Source organism: Scylla paramamosain, chromosome 28, assembly GCF_035594125.1.
Source record: "Scylla paramamosain isolate STU-SP2022 chromosome 28, ASM3559412v1, whole genome shotgun sequence".
Lineage (NCBI taxonomy): Eukaryota > Metazoa > Arthropoda > Malacostraca > Decapoda > Portunidae > Scylla > Scylla paramamosain.
In genome coordinates, this window is record NC_087178.1 from 19,529,751 (window position 1) to 19,556,025 (window position 26,275).

At 41.3% G+C, this 26,275-nt stretch overlaps 1 protein-coding gene across 3 annotated transcripts in view; it reads left to right on the forward strand.

Moving 5' to 3' along the window:
* The first annotated feature begins 928 nt into the window (after positions 1-928).
* The window catches only part of LOC135115060 (nephrin-like), a 116,057-nt gene continuing 90,710 nt past the window's right edge, over positions 929-26,275 (forward strand). Inside the window, exon 1 of one of the 3 annotated variants that reach the window (XM_064031540.1) lies at positions 929-1,016. The gene's annotated coding sequence lies outside the window, so the exon portion shown is untranslated. The other 2 variants (XM_064031542.1, XM_064031541.1) reach the window with 2 other exon arrangements.

Below are 26,275 nucleotides of genomic sequence, written 5' to 3' on the forward strand. Positions count from 1 at the left end.
GAGAAGAATGTCTATGTGAAGATAAGTGGATGTGGGTAGGAAAAAGTAGAGGAAAGTATGACAATAAAGCTTATTAGACGCAGTTGAAAAAAAAAGAAAGGAAGATAATAATAAAGCAAAGTTGAAGTAAACAGAACAAAAATAGGAAATAACAAATTCAAGATACAGGAAGGAAAAAAAAAACGAGGATAAAACAAAAAAACCCAAGTGGATGTGAAGAAAAAAGAAAAGAAAATAAACGAGAAGCAAGAAAGAGATACTAAAACTAAGCTGATGCAGATTCAAAGAGAAAGAAAATAATAGAGCGAAGTGGATACAAACAGGAAAAAAAAAAAAAGACAAGTAAGCTAAGTGGATGCCGTAGAAACAGGAGGAAAATAGGATAAAAAGTTGGAAATCTATGCAATATAAAGATAAACTACAACAGTGACGTTAAAACTCTAATGAAACAAGTTTTGCTGCGACAGTCTTAGTGCAGTCTAATTATAAAGTAGTGAAATAAATGCAGCGGAGGCAAAATGCAAAAGTTTACAGTCGCTGCTTAGAGTACAATATACTCGTAACTTTAGTCTGAAACGTGTATGAGAGAGAGAGAGAGAGAGAGAGAGAGAGAGAGAGAGAGAGAGAGAGAGAGAGAGAGAGAGAGAGAGAGAGAGAGAGAGAGGTAACTCATAAAAGGACCTACAAAAGGAGACTTCCTCAAAACTCTGACACTATTAAACTCCACAGAATGACTCGGCCTCGTCTTGAGCGGCTCCCCACGTGTGATGCTTTGGCGACTTCTTTCATCACCATAACTTTTTATTAGGGTGTCCCGTGGCGGCCCGACGGCGGTGCGAGCTGGCGCCTGAGGGGACAGTCGCATCAGCAGCAGCAGCGACGCCTGGCACCGAGTGGGAGCTGGAAGTGGGAGGAGAGCCGAGGCCCAGGAGTTGCCAGTAGTCTCTCAGTCTCCGAGGGTGCGGGTGATGCGATACTCAGCTCACCGAGAGTCGCGCGCGTCGCTAACTACCGTAGTAATTTTACCTCCAGCAAAGTTTCCTTGAACGAGCGTGTGTATGATCATCTTTCACGGATACGCGTACACCATTACTGCTCCGCGGAGTCATGGAGGTTGTGTGAACGTGTTTTTACCTGTCTCAGTGCTCGGTTATTTTGTGAGATCTTTCTCTGCCGTGCTACTCGCTGCCTAAAGGAAAAACTCAGGTGTGCACCTCGGTGACAAAGTTTGCCTGGTCTCTGGCCCATCACGGCTGAGTGGGGATGTTGCCTCTGTTTTCCTGCAACACTGTTCCGGCATCCTCGCACGGCGACATCTAATTTTATCAGGTAAGAGGCATGTACGTTAAGAAATCTCTCCTGAGCGTTATCAAATACTCAAACAAGTAGGAGATGAAGAACTTTTGCACTTACACCAATACTTGAGGGACTTATGGACAAGAGAATATATGAGCGACTACAATATTATGAAACGAAATGTATTAATGGGAAAATCATCACGAAAACCGAAGAACTTAAAAAAAAAATATTAAGTATCTTTCAAAGGTCTCGGGAAAAACTGAAAATCTGGATAGTCAGTGATTAGGTAATTAGACATAGCAATTACATATTACAGACGTGCTCTCAAGAAAAGGTGAACCAAGATGTGTTGAAAGATAACAATATGCCATTAAAGGGTAGCATAAGAAGAGAGAGAGAGAGAGAGAGAGAGAGAGAGAGAGAGAGAGAGAGAGAGAGAGAGAGAGAGAGAGACTAACAAACAGACAGATGGAAGCACGCACGTACCACAAAACACAAAACACAGACAACATCCTAACAAGCGTCTACTCCATCAGCAATCCCTACACACACACACACACACGGATGAAAACAAGACCTGAGCCCTTTACTGAGAAGATACCAGTGTTATCCAGAAAGCTTTTAAGAAGGGAAGGCGGCGTGTGGTATTTACTGGCAGATGATGATAAATGGACACATGAGAGTCGTCCATACCAATTCTCGAAGGCACAAATCTCAGCGAAGCAAAGTAAAATAGAAAATGAGAATCACATTAGGTCAGCCGGTCCCGTTACTTATAGGATTGGTTAGATTAGGTTAGGTTAGGTTAAGTTATTACATGTTTTTTTAGGTTAGGTTAGGTTGGGTAAGGTTATGTTATGTCTGTTTATGTTTTGTTATGTTAGGTTAGGTTAGGTTAGATAAAGTAAAGGCATGTTTGCTTAAATTAGGTTAAGTTGACACTTTTGCTTAGATTAGGTTAAGTTAGGTTAAGTAAAATTGTGACATGTTTGTTTAGATTATTCTACGTAGATTAAATTATGTTAGGTTCTGTTTTGTTTAGGTTCTGTTTTGTTTAGGTTAGGTTGGGTGGTGTTATGTTAGGTTTGTGTAGATTTGGTTATGTTAGGACTGTTAGGTTATGTTGAGCTGTTATTGATTATATTTAGGCGTCACAACAACAAGGTCATATGGTGCTGTGGTTAGCGGAAGATTGTCATATTAGACTTGATAACTTAATCTAACCCAACCTAAAATCCCTTCTTGGGTTGCTGATCTCCCTGTTTCGAAAATTCAAATATTAAGTTTACCATCGAGACAGTGCCTAGCGTGACAATCCTTTAAAGAGAACGAGTCTAGGACTATTTGCGCCTCCCTGCGAGACTACCTCTCTCACCTCACCAGTCTCGGGGTTCTGTTTCACAAAGCTCTCGGATACTAGCGAGACCCTGAAACGGAACATAAAAACAAATAGACATATTAAGGAGAGAATAATACATGACACTTGATAATGTTATGAAAATAGGATGTGATAGTTTAAGCTTCCCTGTATCTATTAATTTCAAAGTTCCGTTTCACAAAGCTCTCGAAAACTAGCAAGAAACTGAAACGAAACATAAGAGCAAATAAACATCTACAGGGGGTGGGGGGTAATGCATGACACTTGATCTTGCCGTGAAAATACGAAGATGTAATAATTTGAGCTTCACTGTTTCTACTACTTCATGAATCTCTATCTGTTTCATGAAGCTCTCGGACACTGAAAAAAAAAAAAAAAACTGAGAGAAAACAGAAAGAAAGAGTGCATTTCAAGGGGAGGGTAATGCATGAGAGCCGATCTTGCCATGAAAATACGAATATCGCTCACCGTAAGGGAAGAGTTGCAGTAAATGTTTCGTAAGATCTAAAAAGCTGTGAAACTGAAACGTGGTGGGAGTTGAAGGATATAGGAAGGGATCATCTGTTGCTGGAGGGGTTTGCCGCTTTCAGAAAAAGGTTTTGATTGTAATAAAGAAAAAAAAAAGAAAAAGAAAAAGGGAAAGGCTATGGCTAGGCAGTACATTTTTACTTTATTTTTTATTTTTTTATTTTTTTGCCTCCATTGTCGTGTTTTGTGGATACACGCTCGAATAAAAAGCCAGAAAGAAATATGGGGATCGATGGCGTCTTCCTACCACGAAATACAAGACGCCCAGAACCACACGACTCTTTTATAAAAGGGAATAGTTTTCGTCCCCCGTGCGTCAACACCACAAAGAAGACCCAGTGAAAAAAAAAAATGAATTGGAAGAAAAAGGAAAAGATGTGAGAAGGGAGGAAAATCGATACAGTTGTAAAATCGTACGAGGAGTAAAGGCGTCTTTCATGAAGAAACTTTATGACATTACAGACTTGGGCTCGCTTTACTGCGCCACGAAGAGCGCCGGCAAGCAGCCAGGTGTAGTGGAGAAGAAAATAGGAAACAAGGAGTACATGAAGGTGTCCATTACAACGAATGCTGATAACAAATAACAAAGTATACAAAAAAAAAAAAAAAAAAATAAAAAAATAACAGAAAACTAAAAGTACATTTCTTACACAATGAATATCCGAGACAATCATCCAAGTACACTAAATACAAGAGAAAGCTAGAAATATACAAGCGTTTCCATTACAACGAATAACAAAGGCAATCAGCGAGGTATACCAAATGAAAAGCGAAATTAAAAATACGTTTTTTTTTATGTAACGAATAGTTGAGGGATAATTTAAAAAAGGAAAGTAGAAACACGTAAACATTCCCGTACAACGAAAAGACAGTGTAATCAACGAAGGATACCGAATCAATAAGATAAAAAAAACTAGAAATACGTGTTTCTCTTACTACACTAAAAAAGGAACAAACGAGGAACAGTAGCTGTCCCAACCATGAGCAGCCTGACGGAGCGTTCACTATCGACCCTAGTGACCACCCTCTAAACCTCGTTCCCTTTTCCGCCTATAGGAGTGCGCCACGAACGAAACGTCCCATCGCCAGCGTACCCGAACCACTGCACTCGAGTTACAACACACTTGAACATGATGGAAGCAAATACTCGAGTCTTTGTAAGTAGCGGAGAAAGGACACACACACACACACACACAGATTAATATCGTGGCAGACAAAATCAAGAAATGTTTCCTTTTATTAAGTGAAAATCCGCAGTGTTGCATCCCAATTCCTCGCTGCAATCCACAAGACATTTAGCAGTGGAAGTGAGATGAAAGTTTTGCAGAATTACAGTGAGGAAACATTTTAGAACAGTCGCACGAAAGAGACTGCAACGTTATCCACTTATACGCCCAAAGCGGCTTGACCCGTCACTGCCAATAGAATGCTCCATTACCGTCTTCAAACGCTACAATCTTTTCTCGTTCCTAAGGAGAGCCAGGGGAAAACTTGAGCCTCGCTGGGTTTACTGATAAGAACGAGGACACAATAATGCTTCATTGACCTCAATGTGCGTATCTTTGTACTGACTCGAGGAATCAATACAGATAGTTTGGTTTCGCTGAGGATATGATGCATTTCTTGGTAAGGTCTGATTACTGGCGTGTAAGATTACCGGTTGCTTGTGTGCTCAGGAATTCAGGGAAGCATTGTTTCTGCAGCTGTTTCATGTCGTGCTAAATGGAATTTGGGTGTCGCTGAAAACATGACGCATTTCGTGGTGTGGTTCGACTTACACTGGAAGATTAATGGTTACTTGTGTGTTCACGATCTTGGGAACTGTCGTTTCTGCAGCTGCTTCCTGTCACGTTAACTGGAATATGGTGAAAACAAGACGCATTTCGTGTGGCGTGACTCCTGGTGTGCAAGACGAACAAATTACAGTGGTGGTTGTGCATTCAGTATCTAGGGAAGCGTCGCCTCTCAGTAAGTGCCTCCTGTCGCGGTAACCGGAGCTCGTGTAACTCCATTTACATATCATTTATCCGATCATTCTCTCGGTAAGAATGCAAATTGAATTCGTCATTACTCTCTGCGTTGGAAAAGTATGCGATTTGGTTGTGTTTCTTCCCCCTCCACGATATCAGGACGCAGATGGCTCGAGATGCACAGAATGCCTGACTTTTTGAAATCTGAAAACTATGAATAAGAAATGTTACTTGTATTTCTGAAAGCATAAAAGGATGGAAGCACACACACACACACACACACACACACACACACACACACACACACACACACACACACAAGTAAACATAAACACATTGTAATGCGTGCTATCCATAATTCCTTTGATAATATTAATGTATTTATAGGAACGCACACCAGTGTTTCAATGGAATATAAATCCATTCATTAGTTATTTTATTCTGTTAGTTCAATAAATACGAGCATTAGACACACATATCAGTTATGCACGAAAAATACGCCAGCAAACAAAGTCAAATATTCATGTACGACTATATTTCAACCTGTGTATTGATATAAATATATGTAGAGGCAGATATTATATTTACACGTAACCCCGACACATGTATGATTATGTATGGCATGAGAGAGAGAGAGAGAGAGAGAGAGAGAGAGAGAGAGAGAGAGAGAGAGAGAGAGAGAGAGAGAGAGAGAGAGAGAGAGAGAGAGAGATACACACACACACACACACACACACACACACACACACACACACACACACACAGAGGAAGACTCTTCATGAGGATCTGAACTGATATGTCGTTTGCACTCTTGTATATATTTTTAGTTAGATATGTTTGTTTGTTTTCGCAGGTGTGTGTGTGTGTGTGTGTGTGTGTATGTGTGTATGTGTGTGTGTGTGTGTGTGTGGCAGTCGTCACGTTCGCTATGGAGTGTATCCATTTTTAGATTCGAGTCAATAAGATCTCTCGCATATGAGTGTGTTTCTTCAGTCATGTATCTCTGAGTTGATGCACCGGCATCATTTTCTCTCTCAAATGAGGACATAAACTAGAATCAAGGAATAACATTTGATATTTTTACATTTTAATTAATCAGTGACCTTGAAACGAAGATCTTGTATTAAGGACAAGAATTAGAGACGAAGAAAAAGGAGATTGAAAAAAAAAATTGCATAATACCAAAGCGCGATATAAGAGATTAGCGCTTAATGCTCGTGCTAAATTTGAAATAACTCGACAAACCAAGTTCCGTATACCTGTCTCTCTATCTCCTTATATTTTCTTCCTTCCTTCGACTTGAACATTTTGAAAGGGGAGTGTCAAGATAACTCTTTTGAATCTCCTTTTATATATATATATATGTTTTTTTTTTTGGAGACCAGTATATCGAGCAGTTTATTTATTTATTAAATTATTTTTTTTTGTAACCTTGGCCAAACTCCTGAACATGTGAAAAAGCTGTATATAGATTTTTATGTTGATATTGATTCCTCAGGTGGGTTTTATTTACGTAGAGCCGGGTAAGATACCACATATATTTCCACTTTCTGAGTTTTCCCTCAATCTTAAGTATTCTGATCCAATGAAAAATCCACCAATTATCAGGTTTTGTAAGGAAAATGCCAGCAGGTCGGATTTCAGACTGAGGGAAAACGCAAACTACACTGGAATTGAATGCAGAAGTTACGCAGTTTCTGGCCACGACTGTACCTGGCTGCTTCTCCATCACCAATTAATTATACATACATTGCTACCCATACATAAGCCTCGCGGGAAACTGGGTTCGTGAATACCATTAATTCCAGTCAATCCCTCCGGTGCGCCAGGAAGAGGGTGACAAATAGGAATAAGAGGAGAGAAGAACGAGAGGAATAGGAATAAGAGACAAGGGAAGCGAGAGGAAATTAATAACCCTCCGTCCCATCTGCTGCAGGAGAGAGACAGATCACGTGGCAGCAGAAAAGAATTGTCTGGGAAGGAGGAGGCGCAACAAGACACGCTGGAATGGGATGCGGAGGAAACTAGGCGCTGGATTGAGACTCAGAGGTAGGGAGGTTAGGTTTAAGGAGTGTAGTGGGGATGGCGGGGAGGAAAGGATAGTGATGTATGGGAAACTAGACGTGGGGGAGTTAGGGATTGAGATTCGGGGATAAAGAGGTAGGGTTTAGGAAGGGACGTGGTAGGAATGGCGGGGAAAAAATGGTGATGTAAAGAGAGACGTGAAAATTAAGGCTTGAGGTCCGGATATACAGGAATTTGGTGAGAATGCCATGGTGGAGATAGCGAAATGTAAGAGCGGTATTTTTAAGAAGCAAGAGAAACTAGACGTTGTAAATATAGGATACATGGAAAATACAGAGATTATGCTCAGGAAAACATGGCATGGGAAGGAACTATAAGGGTATATAAAGGTGATGCGTCTAATGCAGGAAGGAAACTACAAAAAAAAAAAAAAACTTATGATACACATTCGAAAATACAGATGTTTGGTTTTATATAGACATGGTGTTGGTAAGCGAGTATTATAAGAGTGATCCTTCTAATATATGAAGAAAACCACTTGTACCACATTTAGGATAGAGCCTCGAATTAACAGAGGATAGTGAGGACAGAAAAGAATAATGCCTACGAGCTCAGGACATAAAGAGAAGCTAACTATAGCGAATTTTGGGCACAGCTTCGGAAATGTAGAGGTCTGGTATATGTAGATGAACCTGACGGGGGAAGTGATAACAGAAATGAACAGTTTGTACGTGGAATGTTGGTGCTCTGCTGGAGAATGTTGGGTTTAATTGATCTTTGACCTAGGTAGCCTACAGTCGCGCCTACTAATCTTCCCCCCCTCCCTCCTCCCCCAAAACCCTTGAAAGCCGGAGTCAAGGTCAGTCAGTTCTGGGCATTCGCTCGAACAAGCCACCCCCTCTGCCTCCCACATGCATTGCTGTTCTAATGGTTTCAAACAGCATCTACACCGGGGTATGGGGGGTGGGGACGGGCAGATGGGGTTGCTTGTTCGAGCGAACGCCTAGAACTGACTGGTCTTGACTCTGGCTTCTAGAGGGGAGAGAAACTAGTAGCCGTGAATGAAGAAGGTCAGAAGTTAAGTAACCTGTCACACTTACTCCCTTTGTGCCTAGTGGTGTCAAGTCTCGTAAGGAGCTCAGGTGATCAGAGAATTTGGGATTAAGGAAAACCGCAAAACACACTGGGAGTCAGTGCGCCATGACACTCAACTATTGATCTGTGCTAAAAAAAGAAAGAAAGAAAACACACGGGAAACTCAGAATAAAAGAAAGAAAGAAAGAAGGACAAGAAAGAAAGAAAGAAAGAAAGAAAGAAAACACACGGGAAACTCAGAATGGAAAGAAAGAAAGAAAAAAACACGGAAAACTCAGAATAAAAAGATCAGGGCAGAGGTTTGAGAATATAAAGGTTTAGTATAAAATGCATGGCGTGGGCAGCGAGGACAGAAATGTTAATGTCCTGTAGGAATCTGTTGGAGTACTACCGATTCTTTTGACCCACTTTAATCAAAACATCAGGCTTATCCTTAACAAACTTAGGACAGAACCTCGGGAGTAAAGGGCCAAGGTGTAGACGGTCGAAATGGGTACAACGAGGATAGGAATGATAATGATGCACTGGAGTCTGTGGGAGTACTATCGATCCTTTTAAGTTTAGAGGCTCACCTGGACTTGGCTGGAGGCGCACTGAGGGACAAGGCCGAGGGTAGCGTTCATCTGCTTGGTGTGAGTCGCGGCTTTGTGAGGCAGCGATGAGTTCATCTCGGCCGCCGCGGGGATGGAGGAGAAAAGAGAGGATGTACTCGTGCTTCTCTCCCTTGCGCAGAATAATCAAATGGAAGAGAAAGGAAGGTGAAAAATACAAGGAAAGAAGAAAAGTTGAATGCAGCCGGACGTCATTGGAAAAAAAATGTCCTGAGGATGGCTATTAGCTGTTCCCTGTCATTTGTGGTATTACTGTTGCTGCTTGTTGTTGTTGTTGTTGTTGTTGTTGTTATTGTTGTTGTAATAATGATAATAATGATAATAATGACATATAATCATATAATAATAATAATAATAATAATAATAATAATATTGTTTATTGTAATGATGATGATGATGATAATAATAATGATAATGATGATGAGGAGATACGGAAACAAAAAAAAAAGATACGATAACACCAAGGACCAAGGTAGAAGAGTGAAGCAGAATATCCAGGAAGTAAATTAAGTAAAAAGAATAAGGTTAGAAAATTTACCAGGATCGTGAGGGAATTTAAATTGCAGAGTAGCGACCAAAGAAAAAAAAAAAAAAAAAAGAGGCAAACAGTTCAAATGAAAACACAAACACGAAAGCAAACTTAATCACAAAATTGCTCTGAAATGACATGCTACGAATCGAGAGAATCTGGCTGAAAGTGACTGGAATAGATTCAGGAATCTAGTGCCGAGCCAATAGAGAGGTTGAAAGATTAGCTACACATGTGAAAAGGGGTGATAGACACAAATATGCCTTTTACAGGCACTGCCACGTGTAGAGTTGATGGTTTCTTCCAGCTTCCCTTAGAATAATAATAAAAACAGTGACTTGCTCGAGAGTATGAATAAAACAAACCATACCGTAATTAAAAGAAGAATTGAAAAAAAAAGACAATGTAAAAATAAACGTCAATGAAAAGAAATAAAAGATATGAAATAAATTAAGTGAGCATCCACTGATGTGCGGCAAAAAGAAAAAAAATCTATTAACGACAGTTTGAAGCTAAATGTCAGAGAGAAAGGACAATAAGTGTCGTTTTAAAATAATAATGACAATTATAATAATAATAATAATACTAATAATAATAATAATAACAATAATAATAATAATAATAATAACAATAATAATAATAATAATAATGATAATAATAATAATAATAATAATAATAATAATAAAACCACACACACACACGGAAAGAAAAAAGGAAAAATGCCATTGACATACCTACGTTAACGAGAGGAAAAATGTGTAAAAGTAATAAACCTCAAGTGTCCGCGGAAAAAAATGAAACCAATTACTCTTCCAGAAATAAAGAAATGAACTTCCATTTATACGCGATAAAGGAAAGTATTGAAAGAAAAGGAAAAAGTGCCAGTGTGAGCTTAAAAATCAATGAAACAGTGATAACGGAAAAGAAAAAAAAAAAAAACAGTTGTGGTGATCGCATTAGTAGTAGTAGTAATAATAATAATAATAGTAGTAGTAGTAGTAGTAGTAGTAGTAGCAATGGTAATAATGATGATACAACATTAACGTTACATAACATAAGCCGCTTTTCCTCAACAACAAGAATACCTAAATTTGGAGAAAGGCGAATATTCTCAGTGTTAATTTGGTGCCTGGCGTTTTAATGTTTACTTCCCGACGCATCACTCACTCGGAGGAACTTTGTAAATAGCACGGGCCGGGAGTCTCAATGCGCCTCAGGTTTACACGGAAGCCACGCAAAGGAGAATTTTAAAAAGTCTTGGTGTGTGAGAGAGTCAGTAGCTGGGTGAACGAAAATGCTTATTAACGTAATTAACCAGAGAATGATAACTATATAGCGTGTACAGTGCCTGCAGCGACTTTCCTTTTGTTGCTGTGACAGTCGTGGCATTTATCACCTGGTGTAGGTCTTCCACTTAACACGTAATTTGCAAGGAAAGTGAATGTATAATGTGTTAGTGCCTGCTGTATCTTTTATTATGTTGTATTTATTTATTCATCGACTTACGCATTTATTTATCTATTTATTTATGCATTTATCTATTTTACATGTCAAAGAGACAGGTCAAGCGCACAAAAAATGAGAGGAAAACCAGCTTTAGTTGCCGCTTCTGAAAAGTTTAAGAAAGTAATGAAAAAAAAAAAATTTGGCTAATTTAGTCTTGATGGTGTCTTGGTACTTCTCTTTTTGAAGCTCAAGTTCTAAGAGGGAGAAACAACAAAAAAACAGGTAGAGGGTTCCAGAGTTTTTCAGAGTTTTATTATTATCATTGACATTTTTTTCTATTCTAAGATATATGATATTTAACATTAAATATCTATCATAATATACTTTTTATCTTAACCGCTACAAGTTAATCAGCATTCTTAATCATTCATTCCTTCTGGTAAATTCTGGAACTTCCTGCCTTCTGTATTTCCTTCTTCCTGTGACTTGAACTCTTTCATGAAGGAGATTTCAAGATACTTATCCTGCAATTTTGGATGATCTTTTCAATATTTCTTTTAGGACATCTTTTTGTTGTTTTCCTGCCCTTGGCCAGTGCCCCTCTTACACACAAAAAGAATTACTACTTGCAGGTGATTTAACTTTGCATCATACTCTGGGCAGCTGATCATTCGATGGCGACAATAGAATGGCGTGTGGGATTTTCAGAGACACGACTGATAGCAAAGGACGTGATGTAGTCATTTAAACTTATTCATATCTGTACTTTTATTTTTCCTCTGCCAGTCGTCAAGGTTTACTCGCATGAAATAAGGAAGCACCATACAGTCATTAGAAGTGAAAGGGACAAACGTGAATCATAACACCTGGCAATGTAAGACGGAGCGGAAAAAAGTCTTAATGCCCCAGTAATTAAAGAGTGTACTAATTGTTTTATCATGGGACAATAGTAAAGCTGGAATTGTGAGGGTTGCCACGTGAAATACAAATCTACCAGTGGACGGAGAGGACTCGTTAACTCACGTACGCTGTGATGTGTATAATTAATTGCATCCTGAATTATATCACGCCAACTGTCTTAACGTGAGGAGCAGGATGAGAATAATTAGTGAGATAACAGTGATGATAAAGAGCAGAAGTAGAAATAGGAGTAGAAGAGGAAGGGAGAGAAAGGGGAGAAAGATAAAGGTAATGAGAATAATGATAACGATTAAGAAAGCAAAGAAAGAATGTGGTAAAGAGATTAGAACAAAGGGGAAGGATATGTAAGCTGTAATAAGGAGGAAGAGAAAGAGGAAGAGTAAAAAAAAAAGGGATGGGGATGAAAAATGAAGAAGAAATGGGGCAAAGAGATTAGAATAAAGGGGGAAAATGATGCAAGGTATAATGAAGAGAAGGAGAAGGAGGAGAAAGAAGAAGAGCAGGAAGAAAAAAAAAAGAGCTGGGGAATGAAGGGAATATGGAAAAATAAAAAAAAAAAAAATGATGGTGGGTAAATACTCGTAAATAAAAAAAAACAAAACCAGGAAGGCCACCACGTATCAGGTGTGAGGAGAAGGAGGCGCAGGAAGTAATGACGGTGGCTTGGGAGATAACAACCACTCACACTTCCCTTACCTTCCTCGTGCACAAGTTGTAATGGCATGTGACATCTTTCAGGGCTGCTGGGTGCCTCACTTCCTGCGTCTCTAGGAACCGATAACAAGGAGATCGCAAAAATTACCTGGGAAACTGCAGGAGGAGAAGGAGGAGGAGGAGGAAGAGGAAGAGGAAGAGGACAAAGACAGGGAATGAGGATGATGATGATGAGGTGGAGGAAGAGGAGGATGAGGAGGAAGAAGAGGAGGAGTCGAAAAAGCAACAATGGAAGGGAGAAGAAAGGGAGGAGGAGGAGGAGGAGGAGAAGAGATGAAAGAGAAACAAAGATGAACAGGGAAGAGAAGGGAAGGAGGGGAAGGAGGAGGAGAATTACGACAACGACGACGATGAAGGAAGACTAAAGAGGAACAAGAGAAGGAGGAGGAGAAGCACAAGGAGGAGGAGCAGCAGGAGGAAGAGAAAGACGGTGATAATGACGTCGACACTGAGGAAGGAGGAGGAGGAGGAGGAGGAGGAGGAGGAGGAGGAGGAGGAGGAGAGGATGAGGAGAAGCAGGAGAGGGGATTACACTGAATCGCATAATATTACAAACAGGAACATACCTCGCGGCTGTTTGTGGATAATATGCTAACTCCTTTGGTAAAGAGAAAGGACAGAACAGCGCATGTGAAACAAGCCACCCCCCCTCTCCTCTCTCTCTCTCTCTCTCTCTCTCTCTCTCTCTCTCTCTCTCTCTCTCTCTCTCTCTCTCTCTCTCTCTCTCTCTCTCTTGTAGTGCCGTGCCGTGGGGAAAGACTTGGAAGGAATTATAGTTGTTTAAGAAAATATCTAAGTGAAACTCACCAGCTTTGTCGCTGTCAACACCACCACCACCACCACCGCCACCACCACCAACAGCAACAACAACAGTACCTCCACCACCATCTCCATCACCACAACCAATAATTCATGTCTGGTAGTTTAACCCAGTGTATTTTTCCTCTCTGATTTCACTCTGTTATCAAATTTCATTGTCTTCTCCTACAAGGCACAACTCCCGCAAAAGTGGTGTCACAAAATTCATTGAGCACTTTGCATAACACAGCATCGCCACTTAATACAACTGTTGGTGGTGTTGTCTTTAAGTCTTTCATTGCTAGATATTTATTTTCTTTCTGGACGCTTTAGTTACAAATATCTGGACTCTTATTTCTATATTTTATGCAGTCTAAAATGTTTATGTAGAGTAAAACGAGATAGAACTGTCCTATATTCTCTCTCTCTCTCTCTCTCTCTCTCTCTCTCTCTCTCTCTCTCTCTCTCTCTCTCTCTCTCTCTCTCTCTCTCTCTCTCTCTCTCTCTCTCTGTCCATGCAAACAATTTTTTTTTCTGAGCTTTCAAAGTTAACAAAGGATGACTATACGACGTGGCAGTGAAAGGGTTGAACTGTTTCCTCCTGCACAGTGTCGGAGAGGGGCAGGTGGGGAGGATGTCTGTTCTATTGCATCTAGTTCTCCCACACGTAGTATACCAGGTGTATGTATAGTAGGAGATACACTCAATACATACTAATATATCTCTGGGTATTTGTTCTCCCTATATACTCACTTGTAACTATTTATCTTCTTCCACTTCCTCATCCTTGTTGCACGCCTCATCCTCATCGTAGTCATCTTCTTCTCAGGACTACTCTTCTTTAGTTGTAATTTTCGTTTTCATCTTCTTTAGTGATGTCATTCTCTTTCTTCTCGTTCCTCTATTCTCGTCTTCATCCTCCCGTCCTTCTCATCCCCTGGTTTCTTTTTTGTTCCTTTTGTCCTCCTTCTCTTCCCACTCCTGCTTCTCCTTCTCCTTGGGTTCCTTTTAATCTCCTTGACGATCTCGCGTTTTCCTTTCCTAGTTATTTTCGTTTTCCTTGCCATAACGATCTCTCATTTTTCCTTTTGCTTACTACCGCTCATCACACACACCTAAGCACTCCACCCCGACACCTTTACATGACGGTAACAGCTTTAAAAACTCACACACAGACGGTATGATGCACAGATCATGCCACCAGCACCACCCAAGAAAAAATAGAGTCAGTATTAGACGCCACACAACGCATATATCACAACCAACGCAGCCTCCACTCAATAATCCAACACTTTACTCACACTCAGGGTAAAACAGCACACAGGGATCCCCCCGCTACATTGCTGCCACGTGTAAGAAAACAATCCTCCTACTCATCATTCAAGCGTCTCGAATACCTTTAAGCTTCACCCTCGACTTCCGTGTTTCGCTTCAACGGGGATAATTGAGACGGAAGTTGGAAGATTATCTCGAAGGAGCGTTGCGCTTCACACCACTAAGCTAAGAGAGAGAGAGAGAGAGAGAGAGAGAGAGAGAGAGAGAGAGAGAGAGAGAGAGAGAGAGAGAGAGAGAGAGAGAGAGAGAATTTGTCTTCTCATTACTCATCCATCTCGTCGGATTCAGCATTTCGGGGACGTCTGGTGCAGCCTCCTCCCGTCTCCTATCTCCCATCTCCTGCCATCTTCCGCACGGCGTCCCCAAGCGAGGCCTCCAAGTAATTAGCATTTCCGCGACAGATGTCCTGAATTGTTTGTGTTCAAAGTAAAACCCTCTCGATGAGGTTGTGTTTGTCTTGACTTGAGAGGATCTGGACGCACGTGCCCCTCGTTTGGTTCTCTCGCGTGCTCCTTGTCTCAGTATTTTACAGTAATACGTAACCTGAAATTACGCTTTGTGAGGTCGTGGAGTCAATTGTTCTGGGATAATTTTTTGATGGTTCTCGATAATGAAAATGCTTTAGGAGTCGAGAAAAGAATTATTGTGCGTGAAATGCACCATAATTCTTTTCTGCTCTTTTCACAGCTCTGTTCTGAATACAGAGCTGTGAATGTTATAAAGTGACGTAATGTACCTATTTTTTTTTTGTATTTTTTATTAATGATATGAAACACAGCAGATACACATTAAATTATAATAATAACAAGGAATCCCCCAAAAAAAGAAAATGTACGTAAAATACATAATTTGAAGTGGAGTTGTAAGTGTTATAAAACGATGTAATATAAGGGATTTTCATATTAATGTAAATGAATCTAGGAAGTAAACACTTGATGAAATTAAATGCTAAACTTTTAGCATAAATGAATAGCGTAGAGAAACCCAAATTCTCTTTAATTAATTACCATGATGGCCCTTAATCGTGGCTCCCCAGACGCAGGATTTGACTGAGTGATGCATCGGATTCATCAAGTGGAAATACTCTCACTCCCACCAGAGCCTCGCCTCGTGACCCTCTCCAGCCGCCAAGGGTGGAGATTCATCCTTCTTAAGTCAAATTTTTGCAGTCGTGATAGAAATGCGTCCCGTGATGGCCTCGCGGGATACATCTGCAGTGGATCCTTTGGGAGAGGGTGACAGCAGCTTGAGTGAGGAAGTCTGACGAAGGAAGGGAGGGAAAGGGAGCTTAGGGAGAGGAAAGGGGGCGCAGAAGTTAAGGGGAAGTGGCGGTGGTAGAATATGCTATAGGAAAGTGGAAAAGTTGTGTTGGAAAGCGGCCAAAGCGGCTGGCGAGTCATGTATTTAGATAAGCGGCATTTGAATGCACGGCAAGAAGACGACGGAAGTCACGAAGAGGGAAAGAGAAACTGTAAGGAAAATAAAGTGCAAAAGTAGAAGAATGAAATGTAAATATATAGAAGATGGAGGAAAAATCATGACTAAAAGACAAGTAAAATAACACTGAATATGGATGAAATACGAATAATTGAGAGAACAACAGGCGGGGTTGGAACGCAATATAGTAATAGTACACGTTTGGTATGTCCTCCACGGTGCTTCCGACGCCTCGCCTCTTTGCTCCACAAGGGAAATCTCACGTAACCTTCTGGAACACCTGACGGCCGACATCAAGACCCACAGATGGAACGTGGCCTGACGCAAGCATCGTTATCTGCGGCTCGAGGATGGAGGGGAAAGATCAAACACGAGACTGAAAACTTACCGGAATATGGAAGGCGCAACACCAAGGTTACACGATCGACCTTCCGTGTCTCCTTGGCGGCTCGTGTCTCCAATATCGACCCCTTGCCATCCTTTCCAATTCCAGTTTCCATGCAGTCTCCAGCATTGCCTCGCGGCGTGTGGGTGGTTTTGGATTTCACGTTGAGAGTCTTCAGCACCACCACAGCGGCGTCTGGAGCTATTGGATTTCTACTTGTATATTGTTTTCGTTGCTAACTCTTGTCGATGACCTGTCCTTTCGGATTCTCCTGTGTTTGTGTTTGATTTCCACGTTCAAAGAATACTGAGCGTCACCACAGCGGCGGACGAAGCTATTTGATTCCTGGTCCGAGATTGCTTTCATTGTTAATCCATCCAGAGGTGTGTCCTCCTTTCCACTCTTCCCGCCTGTGTGTTTGTCAGCCTTGTTTATGCATCACAATGGCGCGTGTCACTCGTCCTCGCTCGCCCTCACTCGCCCTCACTCTCAATCTCCTCAAAGCAACTGTTGCCGCTCACGTTTATTTGAGTATATTGCTGCCGCTCCTGTTCTGTGGACGGCCAGGGCTGAGCTGGAGCCTGTGCTTGGTTCTGTCCGTGTGTCTGTGTTACAGTCAGCGGTCCATTACCCTTATCCCCTCCTCCATCCCGGTCTCTTCCTGTCTGTCAGCCTCGGTGCATCAATAATTGGTTGGCAATACTACCTCAGTGACAGACACACACAGGCATACAAACAAGTCCTCCTCTCCCAATCATCCACTGGTGTTGTAGTCATTCACTATCTTCCTCGTTTTATTAAATTTGTCAGTGGTCATTAGTAATTTAGTGGTTTAATAGAATCTGCTCGGCCTTTTTCCACACATTCCACTCAGCGTCGCATCAGCTTAAATGTGTCATCGTGTCTTTCCCAACAACTAATCTTTACTTTTCCCTTCCCGGCCACTCATCCTCTTTACTTCCCTCAGTGATGCAAGCCATACCTCTGTTTCCCCCGCGTCCCTCTGTCCCTGGCTGCCCCTTCCACCTACCACACTACACCGGAAGGGCGCCGTCCGGGGATCCTTTCCACAGCAGGATATTACGGCGGATCCTCTGTAGACAGGAAGCTTCACGGAAAAGAAAAAAATTCTATTGGAAAAAAAGAAAGATTTGGTGACCGAAGGAGGTTTTTAGATATTTTTCCTCCAAATTATATTAAGCTTTAACTTTTCGACTTAATTAATCGTATTTACATTCGCCTCTCACTTTGCATTCTCTCGGCCTGGCTCGCGGCGCGGCGGCGGGGAGACTGCTGGAAAACTCTTAATATTATGTGGCACAGGGTTGAATATCTGAACATTTTATTCTGTTTTCTATGTGATTCTATACGGTGAGTAATCAACTGCAGAAGAGATACTGAAAATATTATTCCAAATCGTTATTTTAATTGTACTGGTAGTCTTTTCAAACTGCAGATTATACAAAATTACGGAACAGATAATCTCAGTTTTATTTTTCTATCTTCTACTGTCCGGCGGTTTGTAAAGAAACTTGTTTTGGAGTCTGGCTAGAAGGACAACGATTTCTTCAGGAATTAAACTGTAGGTAAGTGCACCGAGATTGAAAATTGATAAGTTACCTGGGAAAATTCGATGTCTGTGTCACCCCCTCAAGGAGAAACGAGGGGCGTTATGATCCTGAAGGTCTTGACAAACAGCCACAAGGACTGTTCAGATGATATGGGGCTTAGGCTCTGGAAAATTATAAGTACTCTTGGGAAATATGAAACCACAAGAACTGGACACAACCAAAAGAAATTAAAAGTACATAACTGTACACTCTGGACACGATCAAAGGAAGAGAAAAATACTCAACCACAAGAATTAGACAACCACAAAAGCTACAAGAACTTGACAAAACCACAGAAACAGGACATCATCACGAGAACTGAACATAACCACAAGAACTGAAGATAACCACGAGAACTAGAGGAACTGAACAAAACCATAAGAACTACATAAGAACTGAATTATACGCGGGGCTTAGTTACTGAAAAACAACTCCTCCCTTTGCCAGCCAATGAGAAGGAAGAACTACACACAATCGCATAAAGCTAGACAGATAACAGCGAGGACTAAGGAAGATGCGCACATTCTCCTATCATTTTTCCCATTACAACCTTCCTTACCGCCACACCTTTCCCCTGCCTCACTCTCCGTGCTCCTGCTTCCCTTCATTCCTTCAGTACTTGTTTTTATTTACCTTCACCGCCTCCCTTGCTCACTCCGCCCTTCTACCTGGCAACACTAATGACGCTTACCAGTATATTGGGTGCACAGGGGAGATCAGAGAGAGAGAGAGAGAGAGAGAGAGAGAGAGAGAGAGAGAGAGAGAGAGAGAGAGAGAGAGAGAGAGAGAGAGAGAAGCTGGTATAGTTTTTATTACTAATTCTCTCTCTCTCTCTCTCTCTCTCTCTCTCTCTCTCTCTCTCTCTCTCAATAATCCTTTCCCAGGCATATAAAATGAAGCAAAACAATAATGTGTGACTGGTAATTGAAATATGTAGATTTGGCACGCGTTCAAACACACACACACACACACACACACGAAAATTTAAAGTCAACAAAAAGGATTGAGAAATGCCGATCAATGTACACAGTGGAACGTTGCCAAGGAATTGAAAGGTTGAGTCAAATAGAAGAACAAGAATATGATGAGGGGGAAAACAAGGTGAAGAGAATGACGCATGTGAAAGATGGAAGGATAGAGAAGGATGGGTGATCAGGGAGACAGACAGATAAAGAACGCACAAGGAGAGACAGATAAGTACACAGAGAGACAGACAGAAAGACAGACCGACAGACAGACAGGCAGGTAGACAAAAACAAACAAACAAACAGGTAGGCAATTAGACAAATAAACAGACAGTTAGACAGACGCATAGAAGAGTAAACAAATAAGAAAGTAGACAGACAGATAGAAAGTAGACAAACAAACAGATAGGTAGAGAAAGAAACAAATAAATATGTAGAGGAAAATAAACAGAAAGTTAGACAGCCAAATGAACAAATAGACAGTTAAAGAGACGAATAGACAGAAAGGTAAACAAGCGAAGAGACGATTTGACAGGTAGATGGACAAATAAATAAAAATACAGGGAAAAAGAAAGATAGATAAAGAAAACCAGACAAACTAGCAAACAAATAACCAGACAAACGAACAGGCAGATTAACAGGCAGACAAGAAGACAAAGAAACATACATAAAGAGGTACAGACAGGCAGGTAGACAAACAAAGAGATAGGTAGAAAAAAAAAAACACATATGTACTGGGAGACGCTGGTTCGTGATTCGGTCGATGTTTCATTTATTTATTTTCACGCTGGAAACTTTTATTTGCTCTTCCGTGAAATAGGTTGAGGCAGCCACTTGCTTGTTGCCAAGTGAACGGAGCCGCCCTCGCTTCGGTTTTAGGTTCGGTGCTTCTGTTTCAGGAACTGGGTGTTAAAGATGCTTTAGCTTTTTACTGATTAGTGTTATCATGATCACTGCTGCTGTATGTTATTACGTGTGCCACAGCAACGACTACGACAGCGACAACAACAACAACAACAACAACAACAACAACAACAACAACAATAACATCTATTACTATTACTACTACTACTACTACTGCTACTATTACTGCTACTACTACTACTACTATTCATTATCATCATCATCATCATCAATCACCCCCACCAATCTTTTAACTGTTGTCGTTCCATTACAATCACTCCCCTGGACAGAAATAATGTAATACTGAGATCCATAACAAACATTATAATTACACGTAGATTAAATGGACAACCTAAACGTAATAGTGATGCCGCTTCATTACAGAAAATAATTGCTTTGCCACCCGTAGCCCCTTTGTCAGCACACGCCACGCCTTTATCAATGTCCGGGTCGCTGTTGGGGGCGTCAATTAGCCAGCCAGTGGAGTAAGCCAACACACAAACACTCACGACTATACGACCATCTCAACGCGATCAATTGTCTTGCTTCGGCCTCTAGCTTTATGAGTGTCCCTTTGCTCACTTCCACCTGTGTTATCTAGTACTGTTACTGACTGAGAGTGGTGCATCTGGGACCTCTACCGCATCTCAGTACAGTTGTAGTTAGCTCTCTCGGATTCGTATTCTCAAACGCTTTAAACTTCGACAAGGACTGTTTTTCATTGGATTACATTTATTATTGGTTGGATTCTCTTCGGTGTTTTTCCTATTGACAGTGTAGAATCCTTGTTGAACTGTCACTAGAATCGTGAACATCTCTAATAACATCCTATATAACCTGTTAAAAGGACAATGTAGAATCCTTGTTAAACTGTCACTAGAATCAAGAAAACACCCATGAATCTCCATCAGTTTTTACCACAGCCTGTTAAAAAAAGAAAAAAAACATGGTTATTGACTTTATTACTGAAGTGTACGAGAATACTTGGAATCTGGAAATCTTTATGTTCTTGGTGCACACGTAACCGTCAGCTTTATCCCCAGCAACATGGAGGTACCTCAGCTTCACCTTATCAAAGTACTTTATCGTAGGAAGTCATCAATATCGCCTCTTCTGATTTCCAAATGTCACCCATAAAGTCAAGGTTGTTGATCCTGCAGATATTGACCGGCCCGAGACACGCGCACCAATAAGGCTAGTCCAAAGTTCACCAATCAGTTTACACAAGCGTTGAAACTGTATCGGCTCCGGAATTCGCTGCTTCACTCCTAAATTGGCAGTGATGTACCCGAGCGCAGCACAGATCCCCTTCAATGCTGCAGAATTTCGTTGAGTCTGATAATTTCCAGTAAGATTTTACGATTTACTGATACAAACTCTCTTTAAATTCGACACAGGCTTAAAATCAACACTGGCTAAATACACAGATCCATCATCAAAACTCACACAAATAATAAGGGACTTTGGAACAACTTACACTGTCCAAGCCGTCATTATTTTGAACAGTCGGTGAGGCGTGAGCGTGCACTAACAACAGCTGAACGTACTATGCCTTATCCGATCGGGTGAGCACTGTAACGTCTTGCAATTTTGCTGATGCACTTCCGCTCTCTCGGCAAAGACGTACACACTTTGCCGGTACGGGGTCGTGGGGCGCTCCTAAAGAGGTTGTTACTATTGATCTGATGGTCTGATGTTCAAGCTTTGGGTGGGCGTCTCTTGGGGAGAAAAGCAGTGCTCTGGTGCAGCCCTCGCCGGCTCGTTATAGGCTTGGTTATTTAGCATCGCGGAAACCCATTTTCATTTGTCAGGAAGAATAGACCCACATGGCCCCACTGGCATTAGGATTACATGCAACCCTCGGGTCACGTCCGCGCCTTCACTGTCAAGCACTTCTCCATTGTTGTTGTAGAAATTGATTGCCATGCTACTCCACCTTTGTGCACTCGCTCCCATGCCATCAAGACAGGGCACCTTCCGCCAGACAGAAATCACGTGAAGTTTATCAAGGCTCAGAGAAACTTTTCCTCTGTTTATTTCCTCTTCACGTCACAACACTTAATGCAGGACATCATATCACATGAAAACTATAGCCGTGTAAATTGCAAGCTCAAATATCTCAGAAACACACACGGTGCGAATGCAGAATTGGCGCTAAGCGTAATGACCGCGCAATGAAATTCTCTGACTTTGAAAATTGAAAAGACGAATTGATTGCAGACAGGGTGAGGAATTTCCAGGCCGTGGTAGCGAGCGGAAAGAACATCATAGTTATGGCCTGAGGGAGAAGAGAGGCGAGAGGTGGCGCGTCCTTCCTGAGCATAATGTGATGCTCAATGATCCCAAACCAGGATTTTTCCATTGCGTCTTTAATCGTACCCTGACATTATCGCTTTGTACAGGTTCAGTGATTTCCCAGAAGGCACCTGAGAGCGAAAGGAGGGAGGGTGGGTAAAGGGTTCACACTGGTGGAGACACTGTGGTGTTATGCTTTTACTTTGACAGCCAATGACAGCATGACGCTCGACAGTACATTTGAGTAACACTAGAAAATTTTACTGACCTAAAGTAAATACATAGGCACTATTAGATCTGACTTCTCCATAACATCTGTCGTCAGCGGTGTCTTTTACTATTATGCCCTGACATGCCCTAAACTCACACAAGGCCATTTCACTAAGCTGAGGAGAGGCCACAGCAACCAAGGCGCCGAGTTACTGACGTCCTCAAGCTTTGAATTTTCCATGAATTCCAGTTACTCGTATGTGTCAAGAGACTGACAAGTCTTCTTGAGCCTTACCTTCAATGTGGTTTTGTAACCATAGAGTTCATGCTATACATATTTCCTTTCGTCGCAACCTCAGCGTAGTCTTACAGCCATTCAGTGGTGTTGATCGTTTACACTTGAAACGTTTGATGTAGAACGTCAGTCTTTTCTTGTAGGTTGTAGTAAGAACTCGTGGGATGGCGCCAGCAACCATAAACTTTACTTTTTATTCGTCTATTTACTTCTCTCTCTCTCTCTCTCTCTCTCTCTCTCTCTCTCTCTCTCTCTCTCTCTCTCTCTCTCTCTCTCTCTCTCTATATATATATATATATATATTACACACACACACACACACACACACACACACACACACACACACACACACACACACACACACACACACACACACACACACACACACACACACACACGCGAGTATACAGTATATAGTGTCTGACATGGAAGATCACTCAGGCATCAGCCTTCCTCCCAGCCTTTATCTTTGGCTTAATACAAATAAGAGCATCTTGAATAATATAGAAACATCACTGTCAACATGTGTACCTGAATAAATGGATGTTGGGCTTGACTTCCCAGCGCCACCCACCACTCTTGTCATGATGTACTACTGAATCTGCTACTACTACCACCACCACCACCTCCTCCTCTTTCACCATCCCCACCACCATTGCTACTGCTGCTGCTGCTGCCACCACTGCTACTATTACAGATACTAAAAATAAGAACAGCTACAAGAAGAAGAAGAAGAAGAAGGAGAAGAAACGACGACGACGATAACAACAACAACAACAACAACAACAAAAACAACAACAGCAACAACAAGCACTCTACATAATCTCAGAACATCTGAAAACCCAGTCCAAACTTTCATCCATTGCATAACACATGAGGGAAGTACACGTAAAAATAATATTACAGATCACTGACTAAAAACAAATAATACCCCTTGGAAATCCTTGATCTTCTTTCCACACTGCGAATCACGAACAAGTAGCGGAAGGATAGTTGATATTTTCACTACCAACATCTGAATCACTGAATGCAAACATCACACAGCACCGCAGGACACGTGTGGGGATCTTTCCTGAATTTGGTGGTTACCTCATCGTCCTAACAGGATCCGATGGCCGTATGAAGGCGGTCAAGAGCCTTTGAGACGCACGTACTCCCAAACACATCCACGGCGCTGAGGGAGATGCTGTGTCTCAGGTACTCAGATCCCCCGAGGCGGAGTCAGTGCAGTGACGGAGTGAATGTGGGATTGGAGGAGCAGAGAGAGAGAGAGAGAGAGAGAGAGAGAGAGAGAGAGAGAGAGAGAGAGTTAGAAGACAGATACAGACAGAAAGTTACAGAAACAGAAAGACAGACAGATAGACAGATATACAGATAGACAGACAAATAGATAAACAAACAGACAGACAGGTAGAAAGGCCGAGAGACAGAGGAAGAGAGAATGAGGTAAATAAATACAGGAACTGGGAGTAAACAGGTGAGGGGAAATAGGAAGAGGAGGGTGTGTGGACCGCGCAGAACACTGAGGGTACACGGGAACAAAGGAACATTGTAGTAATTCTCCCACGCTCATCACCTCCGCTACTTATTCACACCAGGCAAATCACTGCATAACCAAAGGCCGCTTAGAATCGTTCCTAAACCACCGAAGGAAACTAACCATGAGCGTTAGAGAAAGTATGAATAAAATAAACGAAATTGCCCTCCATTTCGGACTTCCTTCTTTGCTTAACTTTTTTTTTTGAGGAAGCGGCAAAATAGCGGACTTTTTCCCTTTTTGTGTCTTTGTTCATTCTCTTTCGTACATGGAGAAAGAGGAAAAAAAAACCACGATGAGCCTTCCACCGTACTGTTATTTGTATTATAGCATTAGTTAGTGCGGACTAGTGTAATGGCACAGTCCGGAAAGAACACTAAGATCTGCCAGTGTGGAACATAAGCAAACAAGGGAAGCTGCAAGGAGCCATCAGGCTTACACGTGGCTGTCCGTGTATGAAACAGTACATACTTCCACCTATCATCCTTAATCATAAATTTGTCTAATCTTTTAAAATTCTCTAATGCCTCTGCACTAACCTGTCGTGTGGCCTCAGGTTCACCCTCATCATTGCTGTGTAAGTTCATTAGCCTTTATCATATAGTACATATTCCCATATACTTAAACACTTCATCTTATTATTACTATTATTTTTTCTAGTTTTTGATAAGCTGTTGTGGAAGTTACAGTGATGCTCAGTGATGTTTTCATGGCACAAGTGGTAGTTTAACAATGCATTATGAGTAAATAAAAAAAAATATCAATGCAAGTCTGAATAATAATTTCTGACTCCTTTGAAAATAGTGAGGCCAACGCGTCTGGCGAAATGAAAGGGTGCTGGGCGGTGCTAGTGACGGTGAGAGTGACAGTGACATCAGGTGTGGAGGTAAGTGCGAATGGCTTACATAGCGTAGAATGAAATGAAAGGGTGCAAGGTAACAGTGACGGTAATAGCGACAGTGATATCAGGTGCAGAGGTGGGTGGGAATGGGTGGGATTGCGTGAGGATTGCGTGAGGAAGGGTGAGGGTGGGCGGGGCAGGGCGGGACGGACCAGGGGCGGGCGGGGTTGGTGGTAAATGTGGTGTGTATCCTGTGGTAATGTGCTGGCCACCCCAGTACACACCCTCGCACACACCCACACACCTGCCCTCTCCCATACTGCCGCGTTCGCTCACACCAGCTTGTGCACATCTGTTATCCTCCCATATACACACACACACACACACACACACACGATCATACATTCTCTCTCTCTCTCTCTCTCTCTCTCTCTCTCTCTCTCTGATTTCAGTGGTTATGACATGGGTGATGATAATGATGATGATGATGATAATGATGGTTGTGATGATAATGAAGATGGTGATTATGGTTACGATAATCAGATTAAGAATAAAATTAAGAAAAGAAAGAAAATAAATCAACACTAATAACAACAAGAATAACAACGATAATAATAATAATAATAATGATAATAATAATAATAATAATAATAATAATAATAATAATAATAATAATAATAATAATAATAATAACTATAGCACATATCAATACCACAGGCTTATGATGAGCTTCTAGTATTAAACGCTATGACACTAATGAAGAGAGAAGCAGTCATACTAACTGTAATATTGGGAAAGGCAATGAACCAGGAGGAGGGGGAGGAGGAGGAGAAGAAGAAGAAGAAGAAGAAGAAGAAGAAGAAGAAGAAGAAGAAAGTAAGAAGGAAAAGAAGATGGAAAAGGAAAAAGAGAAGATCGTAATAAATTCTAGAGACTTAAATAACTAGAACTGCCCACTTTGTTAGCGAGTCAGAGGTGATGTAGAGGAGGATGAATAATAAATAGGAAAAAGAAGAAGAAAAATGATAGAGTGAAAGTTGTAAAAGAAAAAAAAAAAAACATGGAAAGTGAAATGTACGGCTTATGTTTATTTGGGATTCCTTTTGTGTTGCTTCTCGTTTTCTTTTTTTTCCTCTCGTTTTCTTTTT